General features: G+C 35.4%; 1 protein-coding gene across 8 annotated transcripts in view; it reads right to left on the bottom strand.

Annotated features, from left to right (window-relative positions):
* Positions 1–7,238, bottom strand: part of TAOK3 (TAO kinase 3) — a 178,154-nt gene that overhangs the window by 151,603 nt on the left and 19,313 nt on the right. For 4 of the 8 annotated variants that reach the window (XM_023733757.1, XM_023733764.1, XM_023733762.1 and 1 more), the window contains one exon: positions 6,581–6,634. The exons of the other annotated variants lie outside the window; for them this stretch is intronic. The gene's annotated coding sequence lies outside the window, so the exon portion shown is untranslated. The remainder of the gene's footprint in view (positions 1–6,580; positions 6,635–7,238) is intronic. 8 annotated transcript variants of the gene reach the window in all.

Genomic DNA, 7,238 nt, shown 5'->3' with positions numbered 1-7,238 from the left:
AAGGGGTGAGACCAGTGGAGTATCTTAGATGGCTGCTCACAGGCTTTTAAGACCCCAGACGCTACTCACCAAGGTAGAATGTAGAACATTTTCTTTACAAACCATGTTATGCCAATTGAGCTAGATGTTCCCTGAGACCATGGTCCCCACAGCCTTCAGCCCAGTAATTTGGGCCCTCAAGGAGTTTGGAGGTGTCTACGGAGCTTCCATGACTTTGCCTTGTACAAGTTGTGCTGGCTTCCCCAGCACTGTGTATTGTCTTACCCCTCACCAATAAACTTACAAGTTTTCATAAATTTAAACAATTTAAATCTAATAGAAAATGAGTGAATAACCAGATAAAGTCACACTAGCAGGACAATGTTGATATGTGTGCTACAAATGTATGGGTACGTGGGCAAATTCGGTAAATTTAGAAAAAAGGGATATGGGGGGGCATGTCGTTTTTGCCTTCTTCCAAAACACTCCCTATTTCACTCATAGTTTTAACTATTCTTAAGTACTCATAGTAGTTACAACTGCCCATCATAATGGTTTTAATAAAATTTTTATCAAGGAAGCACACGAAACCATGCTAACAAAACCCTTCTGTGATCTCTCGTTTGTGTTAACATTTTCACTGTTTCACTTTGGCCTAATGGTTTCTCCTTCATGTAAAATTAACATGGAATCACAGGATTTCGGAGTTGGAAGGTATCATGTGACTTCCTCATCTCAGAGAATAGACAGAGTTCGATATTATTACAATTTTAATGTTTCTAGTGGGAAAGCAAGCATGAGGAATCAATCAATCTGCTAAGTTACAGATGATGTTCTAATTTGTTAACAGACACTACTGTGTAAGTATGATCAGTAAAAGTTTTATTACTACAACAGAAATAACTTTGAATTTGATCCTTTTATAAAGGTAAGTAAAGTTAATATTTCCTGAGTGCTGAAAAGATCTTGTTACATAAGTAAGAAGCAGTACATTTAGTTCAAGATTTGAAATAATAAAGGTTAGAAGCTTATCATCCACAGAAGCATGCAGAAATCAACAGAGCAAATGTCAAGTTCTTTACTCAGATAATATTATAACGAAGAGTTATAAATGTGTATACTATCAATAAGTAAATTATACAATATAAATATCTGATAGTACTCTGTCGTGAGACATTTTAAACCCCAGTGAGAAATTATTAGGTCTTTTGAAATTTGCATATTATACTCAAACAGTATTTCTTAGGTTTTAAAAAAAAGATTATATATTGGCCCCTTCTGCACCCATTGGTAGATTCTAGATAGCACTTCACTGTGGAGTAAATTCATTGATCAAAAGCAAAAAGTTGTTATGGAAATTCAGGAGTCCCAGTGCACACCATATATGTGACATTTTACATTAAACCTAGGACTTAGAATGCCCAATAAACAATTAAAAATATTTACTAAGTATCTGATATGTGCAGGGACTGTATTAGGTACATTAGCAAACTGTAGAATAAAATTTCAGAGTGATACCAAATTAAACCATTAATACATTCTGTTTAAAGCAAGTACTTAAAGACAGTAATTTAGAGATGGGAGTTTTTGAGATTTAAGTCTTTCTTTTAAACTTGGTGTCTTACAACAATTCTCTAGAACTAATTTGTTCCAAGCTCTACGATATGAGAAAACTCTTCATGGACTTTACAAAATTAGGATGTTAACAACAGCCCAACTTCTAATCCTATTTATCTTATTTATATTGACTTCACTCATTTTAACTCCTGGATTCCCTAAGGTACCAATTGCCCTTTATCCTGCATACATTCCTAATTTTTTTCCCGATTTGCCAAAATAAAAAAAGTCAAGCTCTTGGTTCTTTTACAAGAAGGTGGAAGCAGGTATCATAGTAAATAAAATCCACTAGATAAGGCAATTCATAGTTGATTTGTTCAGTTGTTATATAAAAGTGCAGGTATAAATCTCTGTTAATACACACAGAATACCACATTCTAACACATTCATCTATCTTACCTGGCTCACAAGGGAGAAACAGTGTTCACGTCAACCATACCTATTCATATTTTGACAGTGATGGAAATCCCACTAATGCGGTATTAGCACTGTTGTGTGCTGTCGAGTCGATTTCAACTCACAGAGACCCTATATGACAGAGTAGAACTGCTCCACAGGGTTTCCTAGGCTGTAATCTTTACAGGAGTAGATCGCCAGGTCTTTCCTCCAGCAGTGCCACTGGTGGGCTTGAACCTCAGACCTTTTGGTTAGCAGCTGAATGCTTAATCATTGTGCCACCAAAGCTCCTTGTGTCAGCACTACCACTTTACAGCATGTTCAATAACATGAACAATATGTGGCAATTAGAACTTTTTGATATCAGTCTTCTGTTTTTTATTACTAGCAAGGCTCTCTCTCGCGCGGTCACATACACACACATAATACGTGATATGTACAGAATTTTTTGCAAAAATAAGATTTACCCTAAAAAATAATGCTCCTGTTTAACTTCAAAGTATATCAGCAATACTATTAATAGTATTATGGCTATTTAAATGATAATAGTACTTTAGTGTCCCATACTCAACGCTACTTATTTCTCTTTCCTCCATGCTTTTTCAGTTTGGAGCACGCTGTTATATTTAAACTTTATTTAATGGAATCATCAGCATACCTCCTCAGTCAACCTCCTCTTGTTAATTCCCATGCACTCCTTCACTTTGTCAATGATAATTAGAACTTTAATCTGTTTTTCTAAGGTGCTAGCCAGTTTGGGATCACTAGCATATTTCATAAGCTATACTCAATCACCCAATCATTAAATAAAATGTTAAAAACAAACCCTACTGAACCATGTCTACTTTTTGGAAACAGCTTATAAACTTGCACTCATTTTTATTGTAGTGATATAAATTTGAAGTAAAATGTTTAATGAGAATGAATGATCTATTTTTTAGACTTAAATAAAGACAAATGTTTAAAGTGTAATACAAAATAGAATAAATTAAGGAGGCTGAAATACAGACCTTAGAGAAATAGAAAAGAAATATTGTAGTGGTTGGTTACTTTGGACAAATCCAACATCTCTCCTTTCTTAATGATCCTGAAGGGCTCATAACTAAGAGGTCTGGATGTAAAACTTGAACCAAAAAAATCTTGAATAGGCAGGAATGTAAGAGGAAGGAAAGTGGTGACAGTCTAGAAAGGCGGGTAGATGGAGCTCCGCTGGAGCAGATGGAGGCCAAGGAACGAGCCATGTGTTTTGGGAGATAACTGTGTATCCTTTCAAGCCCTTGTTGGGTCAATAGAGCTGTAAGATACTAGCTTGTATTTCTGGTGGATGGAAAAAGCAGGGGGTGGGGGCATATTCTCAAGCAATGAGAACCTTTGTCAGGGCATACAGTATGATAATGTTATTCATCCACCCATGTGAAGAAAAATTAAAGTGTTCCTGGAAACCAACTTCCTAGGGTCTATCTGCTGTAGAATCTTCTATAACTGGAAAGAAACCGAGAGTTGTATTGGAGATTGAAAGAATAACTAAGAAACTATTTAAACCATTCTGTAAGAGTAAAGACTAAGAAAAGGAATTCACCTTGTATATCTATACAACAGTGCAGTCTTGAAAGTAATGTGGTAGAAGTATATTTAAAGATAGAAAGATGTATGTTTATTGATATGGTATAATGATACAGTGTTACATAAAAAAGCTGCTTATAACCCTAACTACACTATGTAAAAATTCTTTTAAAAATAGACACAGGAAAAATGTTTGGGAAGTTATTTGTCAAAACACTAACAGTTATATCTGAGTATAGAAGATAATTTTTATTTTCTTCTAATTTCTCATCTGTATTTTCTAGTTTTTCAAGCGAAAAGTATGTATTACTTGTAAAGTTGCTTAAAATTATTTAAGAAGATCTATCTTGGGTTGGGGACTTCCCATTGTTTTGTGGGGAAGAGGAGAAAGGGTTAAAGGAATGAAGGAGGTCTTGACTGATATACTCATTACTTCCTGATTTACTCATTTAACAAACCAGTCTTCTTTTTGGGAACTCCCAACTTGACAACAAACAAGGAACCAATTTTTCAACATTTTAAAACGGAATTCACAATGTCAATGTGACATATATTCATTACTTTTTACTAAATGAAATATTGTGCAGATTAAAATGTCAGCACAGTGCCTGAAATAACAGATTATGAACATATTTCTACTCTATAGAAAATACAATAATATTAGTTTGGGGCATGTTTTAGAAAGAATAAAACAGTTATAAAATTTCAAACTAAAGATTATGAACTAACTTTTAAACAAAACACTATATGTACTTCAGTTCCCACTATTATTAGTACTCAAAAATACACAGCTTGACTAATTAGCAGAAAAATGGACTCGACAGTTACAACTGTACATTATTACATCATGTAGCTATGCTTTTGTGGGGGGAATGCATTTAAGAGCATAGGCAAATAAATGGTCAATACATAGCTAAAAGATTAAACATTTATATAGGATAGGAAGACAGAGTTTGATCTTACCTGAGGTAACTCAAGATATTTTCTAATTCTAAGCAGTCTAGCTGTAGTGCTACTAATAAGCAACAATACTATAAATTCTACTTTACTGAGATTGAGGCCATTCAATGCACGCATCCTCAATATTTCTCGATTCCATTTTAAAATTTCTCTGTACACTAAATCACCTTCATCCATCAATCTTCCTTTTTCAGATTAACCACCTCCTCCAACAATAATAACAATGACCTCTTAATTCTGTATCCTACTAACTTCTCATTTCATATCTAGCAGTCATTCAAACCACTCAAATGAATTCTTCCTTCAGGTCACTCGCTACAACCTCCTACTCCCCAAATCCAATAGGATTCTTCTCAGGTCACAGCCCCTTCCACGACCTGTATGAGGTATTTCCTCATAAGGCTCTTCTTGTTTCTTGGTGTGTGTGGTGCTGTCTTGTCTAAGACTTGCTTTCCAACTCACCTCCGCTGGCTCATCTTCTGTCTCTCACCTCTTAATACAGAGTCCCTACTGGGTCTCTTCTCTTCTCTACACTTCTTTTATTTATCTGATGCACTCCTTGTTTTCAGCTCTCTCTCCCAAGCTGCTAATGCCCTCAATAAATTTCTCACAAGCTGCTTTTCTTGTTTTCCATTGAGGTTGTCCTAGTTCCAGACCTCATTATAAGTCCAAGTTCTCATTCCCATTCTCTTTCTTTCTTTAAGCCACTCTACAAACTGCTGATGGAAACATCTTTTAAGGGCTCTGATAGTATCAGTCTCTTCTACTCAAATACCTTAAATGGCTCCCTAGTATCTACTGTTCAAAGTTCAAACCTCTTGGTATATGATGCAAGGGACTTTGAGCTAAACCAAAGTACTTGTCACTATCCCTAAGCATCCTACACTTTGTTCACAATATCTGAACTAGGCTAAAAAGAAGTACTGGTTATCTCTCACCATTACTTCTTGAAAAGCTACCCAGCATGCAAGACTCAGCTCAAATTCTATCTCCAATTTACCCCATCTCCCTAGCAATCTTTTCTTTTTTTGTGTGTAGAAAGTGCTTGATAACTTCTTGATAGCATGATTCCATTTTGCCTTGCTTTTAAAGGACCTTTAAAAGCTTTTAAAGGACATTTGATGGACATTTCTTAATTCCATCAATTGAATATGGTTAGTGGTAACAATCTTACTCGTTTGTTCTCCACAGTGCCTTGAATGTGGTAGGCAGTGTTGAACTCAGATTATTCACTTGGAATTAAAGATTACTTGCCCAGAATCTGAAGAAAAGATCTGGGAAACAAACCAGCTAAATAAACAAAGCTGTATGGATGTGTGTGTTTGGAGGAGTGCTGAACAAATAACTGAAAAGAAACTATTTCAAAGAATTTTCATTTGAATTATCTTACAGAAATAATTATAAGCAATTCCACTCCCAGGTGGAAGGTAGTTGATTTTCTTAACTCAGGATAATTAAAAATATATGTTCACAAAAAAACTTGTACATGACTGTTTATAGCAGCATTATTCATAAGCTAAAAAGTGGAAACAACGCACATGTCCATTAAACGACAAATGGATAAACAAAAGTGTTATATTGATACAATGGAATATTATTCAGCCATAAAACAGGAATGAAGTACTACAACATGGATAAAACTTGAAACATTATGCAATATGGAGAAGCCAGACAAAAGGTCATGAATTGTATGATTCCATTTATATGAGATACTCAGAATAGGCAAATCCATACAGACAGAAAGTTAAATAGTGGTTGCCAGGGAGTGAGGGGAGAAGGGAATGGAAAGAGACTGCTAACAGGTATGGTTTTCTTTTTGGGATGATGGAAATGTTCTGGAATTAGAACGTGATGGTTGCATAACATTGTGAATATATACTAAAAATCACTGAATTGTTCACTTTAGAATGGTGACTTTGATGTTATGTTAATTTTATCTCAATAAAAAAAGAAGAGTAATTATGAATTTAGTCCCCCAAATAACTGTTTGAACTTGTGGTATAAAGGAAAAGAGCTCTGACCTTTGAAATAGCAAATCAAGGTTTAAGTCAATTCTGCCACTTACCAGCTGTGTGATCTTTAGGACGTTGCTTAACTTTTCTAAGCTCAGTAGCCTCATCTATAAAAAGAGAACAATAATGTCTCACAAAGTTGCTGTGAGACTCACAAAATAATGTGAAATTATTATGTAAACTCTATACCCCTTTACAGAAACCCTGGTGGCGTAGTGGTTAAGCGCTACGGCTGCTAACCAAAAGGTCGGCAGTTCAAATCTACCAGGTGCCCCTTGGAAACTCTATGGGGCACTTCTACGCTGCCCTATAGGGTCACTATGAGTTGGAATCAACTCGATGGCAATGAATTTGGTTTGGTTTTAAAGCCCTTTAAAAATTAAAAGCTTTATCATTTTGTGTACTTAAAATGATTTTTAAAAATTCTGTTACATTGACTAGTCTATAATTTCAACTTCTTATTATTGGCTTGTTATCCAACCAGCCTTTATTATTGATATGAATGGCGTCTTGGACTTATGCAGCACTTACCCTTTAAGCACTAGTAGTACAGTATTTTACAGTTATTTAAGTCTAATCTTCACAATGAGAGGCAGCATGGCATGGCAGCTATGAACACAGGCATAGAACTGAGTTTAAGTCCAGGCTCTGCCCCTTGACCTTTGGCAAACACCTAACCTCCCTGAACAGCAGTGTACTCCCCTGGAAAGT

The sequence above is a fragment of the Trichechus manatus genome, unplaced genomic scaffold (assembly GCF_000243295.1).
Source record: "Trichechus manatus latirostris isolate Lorelei unplaced genomic scaffold, TriManLat1.0 scaffold00061, whole genome shotgun sequence".
In the NCBI taxonomy this organism is placed as follows: Eukaryota; Metazoa; Chordata; class Mammalia; order Sirenia; family Trichechidae; genus Trichechus; species Trichechus manatus.
This window is presented reverse-complemented; position numbering and strand designations above follow the sequence as displayed.